We start from the raw sequence: 21,527 nt of genomic DNA on the forward strand, positions 1-21,527 counted from the left end.
TTTGTCAGAACACAAGTGCGGTATATAAGGTTACCAACTATATACCCTCTATTAAGATGAATATCAAGATGATTATCTAGCTTCACAAACTATTGCATTTTGCCACAATAGTTTTCTCACTAAATCGAAAATTACACGTGTATACGTATAATATCAATGTGTGTCTGTGTGAAACGAATAATAATATAATACATATTTCGTTATCATCAGAGTTGTTTTTCTTCAAGCTTGAACCCACCACACCACAACCCCGCAAACATATTCTTTTGTTTTACTGACAATGATACAGTGACTTAGATAATTTGCAAGCGGACAAGTCACTTATCCAACAGAAAACGTTGATAAGCATGCCAACTCCACGAGCGATCAGTGACAATAGGCTATAATGTCTCTAAGGATCAGACAAGCGGTTGAACAAAATGGCGATACTGTAGAAAAGAGGGTGATCACAAACGGGCATAACAATACGTCGTGCATTGATCACATTTCTGAGAACCATGTTGATTGAATGTCTGTTTGAGTCTAAGACAACAATTTAAGAAGCTGTTTACTCGTGTAAATAGGTCTATGGTTTAACATTAAGTCAGCGTGTTTTGTTTTGTTTTTTTTTTTTTGTGATAGATCCTATACATTTTGTCAACCTGTTCCAGTACAGGGCATGTGTTGTACTCTATTTTCTTGCTTTGTTCGTTCTTTGAAAATGCCATATAAATCCACAACATTGTGCTTTGTCAGTTGTCTTCATCGTTCTCATGTTTTCTTCCAACTAATTTATTATCATCATAGCCATCACCATGCGTCACATCACCATCACCATCACCATCATTATTATCATCACCATCACCATCACCATCACCATCACCATCACCATCACCATCACCATCACCATCACCATCACCATCACCACCACCATCACCATCACCATCACCACCACCATCACCATCATCACCACCATCACCATCACCATCACACCATCACCATCACCATCACCATCACCATCACCATCACCATCACATCACCATCACCATCATCATCACCATCACCATCACACCATCACCATCACCATCACCATCACCATCACCATCACCATCACCATCACCATCACCATCACCATCACCATCACCATCACCATCACCATCACCATCACCATCACCATCACCATCACCATCATCAACACCACCATCTCAATCCTCGTTATCACCACCACCACTTCCGTCGCCATCATCACCAATCACCATCACCATTACCATCACCATCACCACTGCCACACACTCCTAATTATCTTATTCTGTATTGCTACTCGCGCACTAAGCCTTGGAAAGGCATCACAAAAACTTTGAGTTTGATAGTGTACAACGACTTCTCTGAAAGATGTATTAACATGAAGCATTAAACAGCGCGCAAGTATGCAGGATGCAAAATGAAGTCAAAAGGAGACGTGAAGCTCTATGAAGCCGAGGCTGGATAGCGCCATCTACTGGTAACATTTGACGCAACGTACTAATCCCCTTTTCTTCCACTGATGTGTCCTGTTCTATATTCCTGTCTTTTTCTCTCCCCTCTTCTCTTTATATTCCTTTTGCTATCGCTTTAGCAGGGGAAACAACTAATTATGGTCTGATTGGAATGCATCTTAGTTTTACTTTAACAAAATAATGTTAGTACCATTAACATTTAATTCTAGTGATTTCGATTATGACAGGGATAGATAAAACCTATAAAATAAAGAAATGATGAAGCTTCGGAAACAAACTTGTATCATGTATAGCCTACTCTCATAGGTTAAAGGGATGGTATAGTTTTAGTTGAGATGGGGATTCAGAGTTTTTATCAGAAATATATGAAGTATTAAAGATCATATATAATAATTAAAAGTTTATTTGATAAAAATCAATTTTGAATTAAAAGGACTGGGACATCAAGAAACAATTAAGGTAAAACAAAGTGTTCCTAATAAAAGATGGGACCCACCTTCATTGTTGGAATATTAGAACTTGTGGACAAGTCTGACTGCAAGAACAATATTCTGTTTGAGTTCTCAAATTAATATATTCTTGAAATTGAGCCAATTGAAGAAGAAAAAAAGAAAGAAAAGAAAGTCTCATACATTAGGAGACAGCGGGGAGGAGGGAGGGGGACGACGAGAAAGAGAAACCGATAGATTGATAGATATAAGATGAATAGATAGATAGACAAATAGATAGAGGAATAGATAGATATATATAGATAGACAAATAGATAGATGAATAGATAGATAAATAAATAGATAGATAGATAAATAGATAGATATAGATAGATAGATAGAGAGAGAGAGAGAGAGAGAGAGAGGAAAAAATAGAAACTGATGGATAGAGGGAGAGAGAGAAGGAAGAGAGATGGAGAAGTTAAGGGAGAGCCAGGAAAAGAATTATGAAATGATTGCAACCTACAATGGAATGGATTCATCTTTGCATAGCATAAAGCTTGTATTATATTTTGGATAAAAAAAGAAATATCCTCTAGTTATTGGTTGAAAGAGCTTCACGTATATTTATGTTTATTTGACTAGTTTAGAATGTTGGCATGTTTGACACTCCAGGATAATCTTATACTATTTGGAAAATGACGTCACTTTTTATGACTACATTTTCCAAATAGTAATTTGTGAAAATTATGTCACAGAAAACTGTCACAGAATCAGAAGAATTCTGACACCGCGCGCTGCTTCGTATACAGTCACTGTATATGTAGGATCCTACCACTACAAGTCGCATCTATCACAGAGTTCTCGCCTGATCCCCCCTCTTTTTAAAAACTTTTGATCTTGTATGAAATAAATATACTCCACTTAGGCCTAATTTCGAGTTTCTGGTTAAAACATTGGGCCCCTGAGCCTCGAATATAGTATGGACTTCGGGACTTCGCCCCGGAGTGAATAGCACTATTTAGAGTCACCTTTGCCCATATTTTTAACCAGAAATTCTCAAGGCAAAGTGTGTTTCTATGTAAGGAACTATTCATGCAGTATCTGAGCCAATATTATTATAAACATAATTCAATTTTAAAAGTTCCAACATAATTTCGTTTGCGTTCACGTTCGCAGTGGAAAATAACTTCTTTGATTTCAGTGTTGAAAAGTTTAACCATATTCGTTCCAAGGCAACAGGAAAAATTTATGTTTCAAATTTACAGAGCAATAATGGTTTTGAAAATGACCCCTCCCCCCCAAAAAAAAAAAACCAAAATAAAACAAAAACAAACAAACCAAAAGACATGATGATAATGTCACTTCATTAACTGGGAAACAGAATATCAAAGAACAGTAAAAATGATTTTTTTTCCCGACTTTGGTGCTCTTTCTCAAACAATAATGATCCTTATCATTACGTAAAGAATGCCAACATCTAAGCCAAAAGGAAAGATCGTCTCTTATCTGTGTAATGAAGTACTGTATTGAAGCAGGAAAAATTATTAAGGGCCTACTTTTTAATTCATTGAAACTTGCCCCTTATTCACAAAACATTTTTTTCTTTCTAAAGTGATCTTGTTACACCGTGTAGCAGGCATTATAGCAAATCGCGCCCGTTATCAGTTTTGTGTGTGTGCACGTGTGTGTACTGCACAGCCAGATCGACATGTGTATACGGTACGGCCTATAGAGGACGTACGTTTCGCACAGACACAATTTTTGGTTGGTGGTATGGCGGCTTGCTGGACCCCTGCTGGTTGAATGAACGGTAGGTTGTTGTCCTCACGGGCTAGACCCGCAAGGCTCTTCACGTTGTATTGCTTTGATTTTCGTTACATGTCTAGGAATGTTGTTCCTCTCCAAGCATTTCAAACATGTCATGTGTATTAACCTTGGAAAATTAAAGATATAGATGTAGGATTATTGCGAAAACGAAATTTGTGCAGGCGTAAGTTGCCTGATGAGTGCCTGCTGATCGATCATACACGATACACGCAGCTAGTAGTAGTAGGCAGATCGCCGTAGCCTGCGAGATGCAGGAATGTAAATTGCGCCGGAGCTCTGCCCATGTCCATCGAGCGCTCGTTGTCTGGCTTGCTTCGCTGCTCGCCTGCGATGGTTATTATTGTTGTTACAAGTGTAGCACTTGCCCAATACCTTCGTTCAGCCCATCCACAGTATGAACTCAAAGGCTGATACTGATAGACCGTGATAAACAGAGGGACTAATTCTTTCCTTTTAGATCTAGAAATGCCCTTTAAACTAAGAACATGAGTTTAGAGAATGACTGATGAACAGAATTGAAGAGATGTGTTCAGATGAAGAATATTTTCGCAGCTTATACTCGGAGAGAATTATTTCAAGCCTCAAATCACAGTTGCAAACCATGACCAATCAATAACACTATTATTAACGGTGGTACCTTATACCAGTCTGGCTGTGCTGTATAAGTACTGGGCACTGCACTGGAACAAGTACACATGGTTTACATTACCGCAGCAGATACTGTATTTCTATGTGCCAACACTACTGATATTGTTTCATGCAGAGGCGACCAGCGTCCAGTTATGTGTGACTTGAAAGTTCATGATGACATGCATTCGGTCTAGTTTCTTTTAAAACTGATTGCCACAACAAGAAGGTGACTGACTGCATGTGAAGCCAGAATTGTACTAAAAAATGTACATTCCATTTGCACTATGTATGTGTATAATTATGGACTATGCATCAAAATTTGCATGTGATTGTGAAACACTTTGTACACCGTAGGACAATTAAAACTGAAAGGTAATTGCAGGAACCCATTACAAGAACCTGTATACCAAAGATGAGGATCTTTATTTTTGTTAACCTCTATGCGGCCTATTTATTTGTATTTGCACCCGATTTTCTGAATATTTAGGCTGTGATAATATGTTTTGGTTTTATTTTCTTATGTTCCTCAAGATTTATAAGTCATGTTTGATTTAGGCACAGTCATAGTCATGACTTTTGTCCATCACAACTGTTTCCATGGAAACAGAGTGATTGTTTTAGAAGACATAATTGACTTAAAAATTGTGTAAACAGTGTATTCAAATTCACAAGGTCTTTATAATGAAATATGGAGATTGGATACTTTATAGATTCTATTGCTTGACCATTAAAGGTAGGGAATCCCATTTGCATGCCTTAAATGAAGAGTTGTATAAACACAGTGGTATGTTGAAGAGAGTATCATTTTAGAAACTCCCATAAAGTATTGAAAGTGGAAGGTAACATTTAGTACATTTTTATTGACCGTTAGATTTTGAATTGAATTCTTTTCGGGGCTCACCGTAAATTCCAGTACATTACTAGGCTACCTTTGCAGACCCATGCACTGCATGTGTGTCCATCATGTATATTTTGTGAATAAAGGTCATCAAAACTTACAAACATTTCTATATACATTCTTGCCACACACTCTATGTGTTATTACATCAGCTCTTATACTTTTAGATTTGTGTTTATAGATAAAAAATACAGAAGACTGCAACAAAAAGGCTTAAGTGTGGCTGACACACAGAACTACTGAGTAGTTGAGTTTTGTGCATTATTCAAATTGTAGATAACTGTTGACTTCCAAATTTCTAAGCAGTGGCCTAGACAGATCCCCTGAGGTTCATATAAATGTTTTGCTGCATTTTGGGAGTTCTGTAAAAGGTATCCCCTACCTTTAAAGTAGAGAGGCTGGTATATCTGAAACTGAGTTGTGATTCAGAAAAAAAAAAAGGGGGGGGGGTAAGAGACCACAAGCTTTTTATAAATTATAGCTTGATGACAGCAATGCAAAAGTTACACCAATGCTCAGGGATGCCATGTACAGTATGTTGTACATAAAACGTTGTGTGTGAGTATTGTATAATAAGGAAACGGGTGCTTTGCTGGACCTGTTTGTGTATTGAGGTCATGAAGAGTAACATAGTATTACTTATACTGTTGCCCTACTGTTGCACTGGCACCCCAGTGCCACAGGAAGTTGCAATCATAGACTGTGATTGTGTCTCATGATACATTTGACTGCATTTCAATGTAATCTAGATTTCTTGAAAGCTCCAAGGAACTTTGGTGAAGCTCTGTGTTTGCAGACTGGGAATGAAGTGTAAAGCTCTCTGCGAAAGTTGCATGCGACAGACAGACTGGCTTCTTTTTTTTTGGGGGGGGGGGGGGGGGGCTAAACATTGAATTATTTCAAGGAATGTAATGTAATGTTCAAGCTAGAAATTACTTTTAGTTCATCTAGACCAAATCTTTGCATAATACATGTACCTTTTTGAACTTGTCAAAGAGATGCTAGTCCCTCATATCTATGGGGAAGTTTTGTATTCATTTGTTGCACATTGTACATTCATTCAGATATTAAAGCTACTGTGTGCAATGCATTATTGCACTTGCCCCCATTAAACAGCACTGGGATTATAACTGTATTTGTTACAATTGTTGCATATACAGTACAGATTGTAGATGCATTTTAACTGATCAGAAAGCTTGAATGTTTACCATTTGGAGCTCCCTCTCATACAGTGTATATGGATTGAAAAGTAAAAAATGCAGACATAACTTGCAATGCACATGTATGTTTCCAGCCTGCTTTGTTGGACATGAACCAAAATATAGCAGAAATGATGAATTATAAATCAATAGATATTACAAGTACAAAAGACAATCTGAATAACAGGAATTTTGAAAGAGATGTAGAGCTTTGTTCATAGATTTCCTTTGTTTATAATTTTTCAGCAGTCAGTCGGCAAGGGTATTTATAGGTGAAAATGCATTGTTTTAATGTGTTCGAGAGAAATAATGTTCTTCAAGAATGTATTGTAAAAGGTATTTGTAAGAAAAGTATCAATAGTATCAATGAAAAACCTGTTTTTAGCTCTACTGTAAGTGATGACATGATGTACCTTAGTGTCTTTACCATATATGAAAATGTCAGTTGGAAAAAAAAAGCTCTGCAACTCGAGACTCAAAATTTTCTCATGGCCAATTAGAAGCCACTGCAACCTCTTTGTTGTGCAAGTGTAGAATCTGCAGTTAGATTTCATGTCCATCCCATCATTGGTCACCTGCAACAATGAGCTCAAAAATCCTATCATATAACAACTTGCAACAACAACAAAACAACTGGATATTTTTGTAGAGCAATCAAATTATGTGTTGTGGAAAACATCAATTTGTTCCATCGTTACATTCCTTGAGATGACCATGCAATAATGTTAAATCTGTTCACCAAGTGAAAATTGCTCTACAAAGTAGTTTCCTGAAATGTTTGTTACAAGAATCTTCCTGAATTCATCCATAAACCTTTTTGTGTCAAAAATTTGGGAGTAAAAGGTCATGCATGCTTCTACTCGTAACTTACATGTATTTGAATGAAGGAGAAGCCTTTAAGAATGACTGACTGAAATGCAAGTTGATAATAATTGTTCTATGAGGCTATGATACATTCCTACACGTGTGTGTGTGTGTTGAGTGAGGCAGCTCATTGTCTACACTCAATGATGATTGCTTGGCTTGCTGATGAATCAGTCAGTATGCAGGTAACACCTGTGGTGGCCTTGTGTGTCTATTGACTCAAGTATACACAAAGCAAGAAAGAGTTCTCAGTGTTGTAGAGCAGGTGGTTTGTGGATGCTAAAATAAAATACAATTGTAGAGGAAAGATTTTGTTTGTTTCTTTTTTTTTGGGGGGGGGGGGGAGGAGGATAGGGCTGGGTGGGAAGGGGAGATAGTAGTTTTCATGACATATTTTTATGGAAAGTATTTGTGTATTTTTTAAAATATGAAATCGATGTTGTGAACTTCTTCTTTTTCTCTGTGGTCTAACATTGGAGCAAAACTTTTTCTGACCATTCCTCCCGACCTCTAAGGTAACCCTTTGTAAATCGAAGTAATACAAGAAGAGAGAAAGCTATGAAAAGGATTTCATGTATGAAATGAAAGTGCAGATCATGTACAATGTACTGCAATTTAAGGGGAAAGTTTCAGTCATTTTGTGCAACAAGAAACCAGCATGAAAATAAAAGCATGCAAAACATTTTGCATATTATTCCACTTCTTTGTTGCTTCTCTGTGTATACATGTAGATTAAGCATTGTATCTCCATGTTGTATTTAGTTCGTAACCCTTGTCTATCACCATTTTAGGCTTTTCTCTATGGTGATCGATTGAGACAGTATTAGTGAGCCCTCTACAGTCCTGGAAATTAACCTTTCAGGAAGATGAACAAATCTACAATGTTTATAAGGCTGGGACGTAGAAGGCTATGGGGGGGGGGGGGGGGGGATCATATCAGTGGAGAGTACTGTTAATGATAAACAATGAAAAAAAAAAAAGCCCCACACATATAACGGTAGTACATGTAACTGAACAGTTGTATGGAAACATGAATGTGGCTGTTCTTAGTTGCCATTGATTGCATTGTTTCTCTTCATTGGACATCTTCATAATACAGTACCTGTTTTTTTTTTATGTATTGATGCATTAAACTTTTTGAGGGGTCTCTAGCAATATGATGTCACAGCCTTGTACATGTAGCTTCCATTATACTCCATGTTACAGGCATCTTCACCATTACTTCACCGTTCTACTGCTTTCTTTAATTTGTATTATTGCACTCGAGTTGTCAGTGATATTTTACATCAGTCTTAGATGAAATAACATATTTCCTCAATTCATTCAGCTACAAAATATTGAGAGTGAATATTTCAAAAGGCAGTTTATGCTATTAGTTTACTTTGGCAGGATCACTGCTCTTTTTAGAAGTGGTGTATTTCGTTTTCATTTCAAAAGCAGACAGTGCTTGGAATTAGATCTGAATGGCAAAGTTACAAAGTTTTTTCTTTGTAAACAAACTTGGGAATCCTGGTTCCATCGTTTCCATCCATTTCAAGGTGGCCTTGAACTTCCTGTGGATTCTTCCAGATGAGATTCTATTTGGGTTTAAATGCTTTCCCAACAGTATGTTATGCCTTCAAGGTGAAACCCTTTTGTGAGGAAAGAGAGAAGCTGCCAATATGTGTTGTCATGAATACTGAATTGGTGACTGTGAATGTTGCTGAGTATGAAAAAAAAAAGAAAAGAAAGAAAGTGTGAAATTATAAAGATCGCCAGAATGTGGAAAAGATTTAATGAACAGAGACTGCCAGATTTGCAGACTGTGATTGCTTTTGACTTCAATTCAGTTGCGAAAGTTTGTGACATTAATTCAGATACAGTATGTGGAATCAGGGAGGTGTCTCACCTCCCTGGTGGAATAGAGTAAATGAAGGTAAAGTGTAACTAATCTCTTCAGAAAGTGAAATACAAAGTGTCCTGGAGCGATGATTTTTCTTTTGACCTTTGTAATCATTGTCGTAGAGGCATGAATAATACTTTCATGTGAAATCAGAAGGAGACTCTTTAATGATGTTCATATGTCATCGTAATATTTGTTACCTGGAAGCAAATTACGATCAGATTGAAATTTCCTTTTGCAGATGGGAGACAAGTGCTGTTCCCATTCTATTTTTTTTTTTTTTTTCGGGGGGGTCAGACATGGAAGAAAGAACTGTAAAATGTCTGAAGAGTTCTTGATGTCTCATTCTCAAGCTCTGTAGAAATGACAAAATCTATCACATCTGACAAGCGCTGTCTTGATGCCAGAGACTGTGGAGAAATTGTCAGGAGTTATTGGTTCGGACAAGCGTGGAATAACATTGCGCCTTGGAAGCTCTGTTTCCTCTGTTTTGTTATATAATAATTTTTCAGATGGTTCGTCTCTTTGAGGGGGATGAGGAAATTGGTGGCACATGCTCATGTTTGATGCGCATTACTCGCTTCCTGGTCGAATTACATCGGCAGAAATTCTGTCTGATATATCCATCGACTCCTGGAAATTTGTCTGTTTCTTGGTTCAGCTTGGCACTAGTTAAACGCTTCATGAACCTTGGCATACAGGTACATAATATGTGTGCATTGCGTTTTCCCCTGTGCCTTCCAGAGCACCGCTTCTGAATTGAATTTGTGGAATCAGCACCTGTCTTTCAGTTGAATATGAAAGTCAACTTAACAGTTTTATTGTACATACATTTTTTTTTTCTGGCATTGGTGTGAGTGTTTGTGCATGTACAATTGTATTTTTGTAAACCTGCTTGCGTGTGTGTGTGTGTGTGTGTGTGTGTGTGTGTGTGTGTGTGTGTGTGTGAAGGGGGGGGGGTTCAGTCTTGGTTCATGTCTGTTGTACTGTCTGCATGCAGGGCGTGGGGATGTGCTGATTTGACATACATTGTAGATCATCTGGATCAGTATGCCTCTTCAGTGAATGTTCAAACATTTTCAATTCCTGTGACTCTGGAGATCGAACATACATGTACTGTACATATTGCTTGGGGAGGTTGGAAATCAGCCCGTGAGCTGGATCTCCCTCATGAGCAGAACATATACACTGTATCTCCATATTTTATATGTGAGCAGCTGTCACTAGCATGTTGCATTGAGCAACTTGTGGTGAGGAAATGTTTTAGAATGATATACATTTGTTATTACAAAGCTGTACGTTTTATTTTGTGTTCCACAAGTTTTTACTGCTTTTTTGTTTTCAGACATACAGTACACCTTTACATTTAATAGGTGCTGTCATCATAATGAAATTATGAACATGTGTGACAAATCTGCAATTTGAAATACCAAAATGTTAGGATCTTGTGCTTTTTAATCTTATGTCATTTGTAATATTCAGTAAGGATAACGAAGGATATTTCCATAATAGAACTGTAAAATATACAAAAAAGTAAATGAAAGTGTGTTTTAATCTTAAAAAAAAAATGTAAGCAAATATGTGTATATACCGAGGTAGTGGTTTGTGAGTTTATATGATCTATATAAAGAAAAAAAAAATCACTCTTTTCATTTCTTAATCTTATGCACTTGTGGAAAGCTAATCAGATTCCTTCTCTCCTGATTCAGCCATGTCTGTTGTCTGTTGTGCATTAGCTAATGGATAGATCTGTTCATGTAGGCATTGTGTTGATCTGAGTTTTGCACTAATGGGTTTCGCAGTTGTGTAATGATCCCTGCAAATGTTTATAATGCGCGCCTTGTAATCTTTTGTTCGGAGTGTTTTGTAGGAAGGATGTGTTTGACTTGAAAGATATTGACAGGTGTTGCAGGGGTGCAGCTTTCCTCATGTGTTCCCAAGCATATCAGGCAGGAGAGTATTGCATGTAGACACACTCTGTATTAAAGTAAAGTAAGTTTAAGATAATGGAGTTAGCAGGTTATCCAGATGTTAAGATTTTTGCACCTAGCAGTTCCTAGATCGTTGCTGGTGGTTAGGATCACTTATTCAGCCATAAGTCTGGATGGCCGACACAGTTTGATATGTGGATTGTCTAAAGTTCATCCATGTATTTATTCCTGTGAAATATAAAAACAACAATACATGACCACATGCACATGTTTTAGTGCATGAAATCAAGTTGTTCGATAATGTATCAGAATAACTTTCACAGGTCGACACAACCCAGACATCCTTATTAAATTAAAATATTTGTCTTTTTGTTAGAACTGGCCTGGCAAGTTTAAAGTATAAATGCAGAAAAGTGCATGAGGATAAAAGAATTCCTTGCCATATTTTTGTTCAGAGAAAACATGTTGCTTATCTTGATGTTTAGTATCTTTAGATAAAGCTATTCAGAATGTTTTGACATTTCTAGTCCTCAGGTGAACCCATGAATTTGTTGTTCAAGTATCGGAAATAAAAAAGTCAAGTCAGCAATAGCAATGAGTATCTGTCAATAATGTCATTGTCATTTGTAATTGCATTATCACTGTGTCGAGCTGTACGTGCAACATGTTGGCTGTGTAATGCACATACAGCTTGTTTCATGTTACGTGTATCTGCAAGTCCTACTGCACATACGTTTGTAGCTAACAAAACATAATGTATAAGAAGAGCCATGTCAAATGGTTCATTTGAATGAATTCTTGAAACTTCTTTACTTCAACTTTACATTAAATCTGACTGTTGTCAGTGCTTATCAGTTGCTAAGGATCTTGGCCTTCTCAATACGACTTTGGCATATTTAACAATATTGAATGCAGTAGAGGCAGACAGAGTGGTAATAGTACACATTGTATGTTGTACTACAGACTACCAAGGAGCTATTACACATAATAGTGTAATAGCTCCTTGAGACTACACTGTAGCCTTATCTGGCTGGCTGGTGAAATGCCCCTCAACTATAGGTGGCGCTGCACTGCTTTTGTGGGGGTAATGCACCATGACTATTGAAACTATGTTAAAGGTTGTGAACAGGTAAAGGAATTTCTTAAGACACTTAAACAGATTGACCACATTGTTTATGTGATGAATAAGGACAATATTCAAACTAAGCATTCATACCTTGAGATATGCTCTACTGAAAAAGGGGGGGGGGGGTGAGTGCATTTCTCTATGTAATACACTAATATGCCATCTGGGGAAGTAGTTTTAGGAAGAAAGGGACAAGTGATGTGCTCTTTTTCACATTTCTGAGAAGACATCACATTTATAACAAACAAGTGCAGGGTAAGTGGGGACAATAAGTATGGTACATTTATACAATTGTACATGTATTTGTCATTGGATCACTAGTTTACATATAAACAAACGAAATTTTTTTTGAATAGCTAACATATCACCTTTCAGTATGAAAGCTGCACAAGATTATTTGTCTTCATACTTCTAATTTTCCATGCTTCAAGCTTTCAAATGATAGGCATTTTGTATCAGTTTATACAGAAAAGCAGACATTGTTAGGATGCTAATTTGTAAATGTGACTTTCAAGTTCAGATGAGGTAAAGCATATGAAAGATATGCTGTTGAAACAGTATAGGTTGTCTCTATTACAGTTATATAGCAATATGCTTCAGAAGTGAAATGCTCTGTATCTAGTACATGTACAGTACAAATAGTCTCAGGAGATAATGATTTTAGATGACAATGTTTGGGTATCAAGCTTAGAATTTTCAATTTTTTTCGGTATTTAAATGAATTTACCTTCATTTTGCAGTTTTTACAGCTTTTGTCATTTCTGTGACTTTTATTCAGGGTATCATAATATGAGGGGTCGCAAATATTTTTTCTTTGTAAATTGTCATGTCCCTATCGATAATTTCAATGTAATTTCACATGATCTTCATCAGATTTTTGTGAATTTGTTTCCATATAATCTTATGAATAACATTTCTATTCCATAAAAGAAGAAGAAAATATTGTTTAGAGACACTTTTATTTCACAGTTTTATCACAGATGACACCGTTATAATATGTTCCACATAAGGTTTAGATAAGGGCATTTTGCATTTACATTGTAGGTTGCAAGTTGAATATGTTTTGCTATAAGTATAAAAGCTTGTTTCACAAGCCAACCATTTTTCTTTTGTTTTTGTGCCATTTGTTAGTATTCAACATTCATCAGCCTTCTGTTTTACTTTGTGTTATGTTTTGTTGGAAGAAAAATGAGAATGAAAATAAATGAAATGAAATGAAATGAAGTTCAAAGTGAAACCAAAATTGGCAAAATCCACCAAACAGGAGAAAATTTGTAAAGTTGTTTTGTGTTCTCTGGGAATATTACTGTATTATTGTTGTTATTATTATCATTATTGGTATTATAATTATTATCATAAACATTATTAGTATTATTATCATTAATATTCTTATTGTTATTATTACCATTACTAATATTGATTATTTATTCATTTATTTTGCCATATTGCAATATAACATGTATGTATAATAAGTAAGTAAGAGGTCTAAATGACAGATACTTTTCAGCAACTTGTAATTAAACAGGATGTTCTGGTGAGATTTTAGTAGGTGAGGTCACTTCACTGCCAATGCTCTGGTTCTGACACCACTGCCGGAGGTGAAGAAATTATTCATAGCCTCATATCACATTAGCTAGAACAGAAAGTAAAGCCATTTAACCAGTTGAGGGCGAGTCCCGAGTATACTCGGGCAGGTGTCTATGGGAAATGCGTGTTGTAGCAAAATCAAACTGTCCTCAACGGGTTAAGTATTTGGGTTCTTGAAAATTTAATTTGCATTTCCAGTCTTCAGATTAATTGATTCTCGGTTTGTATTGAAGGTGAGAAAAATCCCCATCAATTGATGAGGGAAGGTGTGGCTCAAAGCCTGAAAATTTGACAGATGTTCATGGATGAGTTATATACACTCACAATGTTCTAGCCTACTTGCCTCAATTATACCCTAGTGCAGTATTTCAGCTTGTTTGGCCATTAAACATTTACTTCATCCAAATAGCTCCCTGGCCACTTATCCAAGCTGTGTTTATTTTGACACGTTGGAACAAATCGGCAAACAGAAATCTTTGGGCAAAGTGGTCATTTGATGCGTGCTTATCCAGGGAGTTACAGCTGTAGAATCAGAGAGATGGAATAATATGCCAATAACAAGATAATGAGGACAGATTTAGCAAGTCCATGAACAAGGCCATGCTTCTCCCAGTACAATCCCTCCTTTTTGTATCACTCCCTGTCTTATTTCTCCTCCCCCCCCCCCCCAACTCCCACACTTGTAATTGCAGTCTTGGTGAATGTGTGAGTTCATTGATGGATGAGTATGTGTGTGCATTTGTGTGGGTGTGTTTTTTGTTTTTCTTTGCCTTCAAATGTGGACCGTCCAATGATTGACGACTGTTCTTACTGTATGTTTATGCAGACATGCACTAAATGTGGATATGCGTTGTCGCTTACCTGCTTACCGCGGCAACAGATCTTGTGAAAATGTGTGTAATGATATCACAAATGATACATTTGTGTGCCAATAATGCCAATTTGAGATGGTGGTCCAGGGAGTATTTATCATGGTTCCACCGTCAAAGAAGTAGTACTGCGAGTACTTTGTCTGTCCAAGATGTGGTAGTACAAATTACACTGTCTAATGCATTTTAGGGTACTGCATCTGCTGCTGAATCTTTTATACATTGTGTAGCTTTTTGGAAACTTACTCTATGAGCCAGTCCATATTTCAAGGCCATCAAAAGTAGATGTACAGCAGTATGTGTATGTTTGATACAGATTGTTGCATCTAGAAATAATGTGAGCTAAACTTGCAATGAATAGATAACTTGTTTGAGTTCACGTGGGCACCTCATTTACAACTAGAAAAATCAAACCATCAACGGGTTGAGAGAAAAATCATCCTTTTCAGATAAAGAACTTTGAGGGGAATCATCCTTTAATGAAGAATATTGATGCCAAATGCCCTTGAAGAAAGAGCGTTTAGGAGAATCATCCCATAAATATTTAAAAAATGATCTACAATTAAATCGATTGTACTCCATGTTCATGTTGACTACAACACGCATTTCCCATAGACCCTTGCCCGAGTATACTCGGGACTCGTTCTCAGCAGGTTAATGCTCTTTATCAAACGATGATTCCCCTTCATGTTTCTTATCAAAAGATGACTCCTGTTGATGTCCATTAACAAAGAATGATCCCTCAATGTTCATTATCAAAAGACAATTCCCCTTTAACCCGTTGAGGACGGACTGAAAAAAAAAATGAAAACAAATGATAAACATCAACACAACTTCACATAAAAATAGGGCAAAAGAAGAAAAAAAAACCACAGAAGTTTAATTTAGTATGGATTTTATATCCTACCAATCATGCATGCAATTTAGATGTTGCAAATGCTTTTAATACAAACTCTACCTTTGTTCTATACATTGAGACATGATGATAAGATCACTCTTTTTATGCTTTGAAATACATTGGATATTTCATGATTACTTTGAATATTTATCTCAATAATCAAAAAAAATTGTAACTCCCTTCCCTTCCCCCAAGTCATTGCTAGATTGTTCCAACTTTGTGAAACAATTTGATGTGAAGAATGAAATATTGTCGTGGATTTATGTGAAGAAGGAAATTTTTATTGAGAGTTGTGAGACTACCCTTGATATCATCATCTCTGTTATTTTACCAGTGTGACTGGAAGTGATACCAATGTTCTGGTAAAATATGTGAAAATTTGGAATTCCCTAGCTTTCTTATCCCCCTCCCCCACTTTACTTTCAGTGTTCTGTATGTTTAATTTTACTCTCTAAGTATATTACAGCCAACTTGCAGATGGAGTGGATTTCATTTTTCGGCCAAAGGCAGACAGCTTACAGTGCAGACACATCCTAGTTCAAGTTCACACCAAGGCCAAGCCTGCACTCTTTGCCCAGAAGGTCAACATTTCCAGGTGTTTTCACTGAGCTCACGGTGTGTTGTCGATTATTTTCTTTAGAGCTCTCTAATTGACAAGATTGCACCGCTGCATACAGTTTGTAGCTGCATGTAAAAGTTACGGATAGGGCAGGGAAAAAAGAAAAGAAAATCATGAAACTTCCTCCGACATGTTGTCTATAAATCACCAGCTCTTTCTTACAGGTGCCAAGTCTTGCCCGCAAGTGTTTTTACACTCAGTCTTATATCCAGTCATCAATTTTTTAGTTACCCATCTGCATAGTACCGGAATAAAAGCTCCCGTTTGCATTCTGTTGCGGTAGAAGTTTAGTGTAGCCTCAAGTAATGATAACATTTAAAGTATGGTGTTCTGGCAATTTGCATAATGACAGTTCTTTGCATAACTATCTTTATGCATGAAATCTAACATCGTTTGATTTTAGAACAAACATGGTACAAACTGAATCAGAATTATAACCTAAAATTATTGAAAAAAAAACCACAAAAATCGCTTCATTTGATACTTAAATAAAAACAACCAAACATATTTCTGCTAGTTCGCATGCCCATATCTGTGTCCTATGTTCAATACTTGCACAGCATAAAATCCATCACATGGTTTTATTGCAGCAGGTTTCTAGCTTGCCTGAGCAGGGCACCCTCAAGTGTATAAGAGGTGTGAGTGAGATGATAGGCCCATTCATAGACATGAATTATGGGCTTTTGGATTGCCATGCCTAATTGATTTTCTTCACTGCTGTTCACACATCGGCAAAGAAATCACATACGTGTAGCTGCAAGCAAAGCACTTTAAATCTCTCAGCTGCACATGCCTTAGCAATGACCTGAGCACGACCTCAGTCACTGTCACCCAGTGCGGCGAGATGAACTGTGGGTTGAACAAAAATCAATTTTGTTTTTGTACATAATGCCATTTCACACACACTGGCAAAGCAAATACTTTGTGAGGGTTAAAAACAAAATAAAAACGGACCAATTTTTGGCATGGCAGTGCGAATCATGATAATGAATTTGTTGATGTGTGTGTCTTCACATAAGAATTACTGTTTCATGAATGACAAAGCAAAGCAAAAATAAATTCCTTAAAACTATTTTTGTTTTTAGTGTATATGAACAGGCCTATTGAGACAAAAGGTATATGACTGGGGGGGGGGGGGGGAGAGTGGCGGTTTATTTGTGGACATTATGTGGAGCTTCTGCATTTTGTATTGAGAAATGGAGCAGTCAGGGGAATCATTTTTTTTTTTGTATTTTTACAAAGACTTGAAAACAAAAATTTTTTTTTTTTTTCAATGAGATCATCTATACTGATTTAGGAATTTTTCGTAGAGCCTAATTGAAGTTTCTCCTCCTAGGGTGGTTAAACAGAAATTGGTCGGGTCTGGTCAGATATTGATATCATATCCGGTGTGTACCTTTTAGGGCTGTATGATACAAAAAGGTTAGGTGCCCTGCAGATGTTGATGTTCATCGTAACACTTCTTTCTCCTTTGTTCTTCTCAAGTGCAAGCTTTACATAGATCAGTTTAGAGAGCATGAGAAATATATGAAATGCACAAGTCTCATGCTCAGTGCTTTAAAATGGGTAGCCTTGCCTGAGCTGTGGGCTCAAGGTAGGTATGGAGATGATCTCACCATGCAGGAGTTGTAATATTGTGCAATTTTGTTTCTTTTTTCACTGCTTGTCGAATTAAGGTTTCCTGACATGCGACATGCTTATTGAATGAATTTAAGTTTTACACAATCTTCTAAAAAATCAGTGATAAAAATATAATGTTTAGTAACAGGGGGACCCCCCCCCCCCTCCCCCACCTGTCATTAGTTTTTGTATTCTTCTCCTTATTTGTTTTAAATCTTCGGCACAAGCATGTGACAATTAGAAAGGTCATAACTTGCCACACTTTACGACTAGTACTTGTCATGTCATGATCACACAGTTGCTTTGAGTGTTTGAGAATGTGGATTGCAAGAACACATGGCATTATAGAACAAAACAGAATCACCTGAAAGAGAGAGAGAGAGAGAGAGAAGAAAAAATCATCATCATATGTGAAATGAGTAGTGTGTGATAGAAAATTGTGACTTGGATGTAATTTGCAACCAAGGAAGAGTGATTTTGTGGACTGCTAATCAAAGTTTGCAGTGTTTTTAGAGATCATGTATATGGCGATATGAAGGTCACATGATAGCACAATGTACAATGTATGTTAGAAATCTGATGATTTTGTAGGAAAAATGGGAACAGGATGTTGCCCTATATTCTTCCCTTCCTGTCATAAATGATTATACCTCAAGTCCTAGATATGTTCAGTTTCTTCAGTAGTGCTTTATTTTGTCTGCTGAGATTAAAATTGCATAGGGAGCAGAAATTTTTAGAAATTATTCACATTTTGTTTTCTGGTGTAGCTCAGAAACTACCGTTCTGCCCTCATTTGAAGTAGTATAGTTATATTCAGAGTTATCCTTTTTAGGACATGAGTCTGTCTCATAACCAACAGTGGTTTCAGGGAACTGCTCAAAACTTTTCCACAATGCATTATCTTTTTGAATCTTTTTGAATCCTGTAAAAGTGGACATTACTGTGAGTGTAGATACTTTCTTGGAAAGGAAGCTTCCACAATTCCACTGCTTTTACATTTCCCTAGTGACATGGTTATTGTTCACAATGGAAGAATGCCTGCATATTTATTGCTATTCCCTTTGCTAATATACCTGTTACATACAGATATTTGTAGTATTCAGCATATGTCGTCTAAATGCTTTTGTAAATTTCATAACTTTTGATGTTTCACGCAGCCATATTTAATGGGATTTGTGCAGTGAAGAATTTAAATTAACTCAGACATATTCTCTTATATGAAAATACTGCCTGTACCATACTACATCTCCTCAAAATTATTGGAATTAGTTGACATGTTGCTTTGTCACAAGAATTAATCGATTCTCACAATTTGTGAAAATTAAACCACCATGAAGTATCTTTAACAAAAGTAGATGGGGGGGGGGGGTAATGTAATGTTTATCTATGGAAAGAAGTGATACAAGACCTCATACTCTTTGAGTTGTTGCACAAAGAACTCAGTATGCTTTGAGAAATTATCTTCTTTCAGTTATCAAAAGGACTGGAACTCTCATATTTTATGGTCATGCAAAATGTAAATATGCTGGATATCTCTGAAGCAGATTTTAAAGTTTGTAGCTTTTAGGGGAGTTTGGAATGACTTGCCAGTCCCACGTAAATTGGGGTGAAATTGCACAAAGATAAAGAATGTCTGTATTAAAATCATATATAGTATAGATGGTGTCTCAAGGTCTCAAGCCCTGTTTTAATAGAGCCTTTCAAACTAGAGTTACCGTGACAACGTCCAGGGGCATGAACATAAATCGCAGAATCCCAAATATTGCACAGTAGAAATTACAAAAATTCATTAGCTCCTTTTTTCTTGCCCATCTGTGTAGAGTGTGTAAATGCCAATAAATGAAATGAAAAACGAAATATCTGGATAAATCAACATGGTATTGTGGGCTTAGGATTTAGCTCTTTTGAAGAGTTATAAAAGCAGCAGCTTCTGCAGAAGGTTGATCTGCTAGCTGTTGTGACATAGTCCAAGCAAAGAAACATGTTTCTTTGAATTTTCTCTGGAATTTGAGAACTGTGTGAACACACAAACAACCAAGTTTATATGATTTCAGCAGGGAGGTGGCCTCACTCGCACCTCTCTCTCTCTCTCTCTTTTTTAGCAGTGACTATACTGTCACTGCATTACTTCACAGGATAAGAAGACTGTGTCATTGCTTCTCTGCTATATATATTCGGGCATACATGTGAAGGATTCTATCTTCAGGAGCATATTTTCTGCCCTATGTGCTCAGTGAAGTTATAGTCTTGTCTCCAGGTTGAAATCTGTTTCTCCACATCCCAACAGCCACCAACAGTCTTGGAAAAGCTATTCCCATTTTAGTAGTGGCAGGCCTATGTCTATGAACATTCTCTTCCACGTGAGAGTAGTGTACTGTGTGCTCAAGACTGAGGGTTTTTTTTTTTTTTTGTGGAAACAGGTGGTAGGCAATAGTAATCCAGTAGAGAAGTCACAACATGGAAGCTTAGCAACTGTAAAAGTAAGAGAAAACTGTCAAATTGGTCCTATATGTGTGACTTTATCTGGATTCTTGTATGTTTTCTTTTTATTGGATAATTGTTTAAGCAATATTCTTCTTCAAGGTCAATAAAATTTATGAATTGGAAAAGCGCCTTATTTGAAGAGCAAACCACTGTGATTATGCGATAGGACTTATTTGTGCTGCTATTTGTGGTAGAAAAAAGTTCAGCTCAACTGGTGCAAATGCTTCATTGTTTAGAATATTAGTCGGCTCAATTCATATGGAAGCGATGCGACCAGATGCATCAAAAGTACCAGGTGGAGAGAGAGGGAGCTAAGTAGGTGGCACAGCAGCCGTAAATGCATCATTTTGCTGTTTATTTCGTTTTCTTTCTTTCCTTTTTCTTTCTTTTTCTTTTTTTGCCTGCAGAGGGAAGGCATGTACTGGGGTTCAGTTGAAGTTCAAGGCCAAGGTCAGGGGATCATGTTTGACTAGGATTGTGTTTCCAGCCAGGCTAGGTGAAACTCTGTTTTCACAGATGAAGTGACTATGTGTGCGACCTGGATCGCAGGTAGACAATGGATTCAGCATAAGGCGCGCTCTTTTAGATGGCAGTAACAAAGGTTCCCTATGAATTGTTTGTGACTGTTGGGGGGGGGGGGAGGGGAAGGGGGTAGGAGTATGGACAAGAATATGGAAAAGAAGTAGGAGGGGGAGCTTTTTTTGTTATTTGTTATCTAGGCTTGTCTCAGTGAAATGCTTCAAACAATCTTAACATGCAGTGATTGCGATAGCTAGTGATATCTTAACTCGTTTAGGATGAGCAGATTTTGCTATAACATGCACTTCCCGTATAGACATCTGCCCAAATTATACTGTAAACGTTGATAATTGTGGATGTGTGTTTTGTGGGTTTTAGGATTCGCACTAGCCAGAAGTGGCACGAAATATATGCAAAAATTAATGTACCACAACAATTTATGCGTTTACGGTAGTATGCTTTGGGGCAAGTCCGCAACAGGTTAAAGCCAGTTGGCTTGCTAAAATAACTCTCTTGTACAACTGAAAGAAAACAAGAAATGAAAGATATTATTTTAAAATCAGAAAGGTATTGTGCATAATGTCATTTTAGATTTGGCTAAAAAAGCATTGTATTAGGAAATTACACTACCTTTTTTTTTTCAGTTACATTGCCATGAAGTTTCTGTG

At 36.9% G+C, this 21,527-nt stretch overlaps 1 long non-coding RNA gene across 1 annotated transcript in view; it reads left to right on the forward strand.

Annotated features, from left to right (window-relative positions):
• The first annotated feature begins 3,663 nt into the window (after positions 1-3,663).
• LOC140228697 (uncharacterized) overlaps positions 3,664-21,527 on the forward strand; it is a 78,185-nt gene continuing 60,321 nt past the window's right edge. The window contains exon 1 of the long non-coding RNA XR_011901251.1: positions 3,664-3,716. This is a non-coding gene — a long non-coding RNA (uncharacterized lncRNA). The remainder of the gene's footprint in view (positions 3,717-21,527) is intronic.

The sequence above is a fragment of the Diadema setosum genome, chromosome 5 (assembly GCF_964275005.1).
Source record: "Diadema setosum chromosome 5, eeDiaSeto1, whole genome shotgun sequence".
NCBI classification, from domain to species: Eukaryota; Metazoa; Echinodermata; class Echinoidea; order Diadematoida; family Diadematidae; genus Diadema; species Diadema setosum.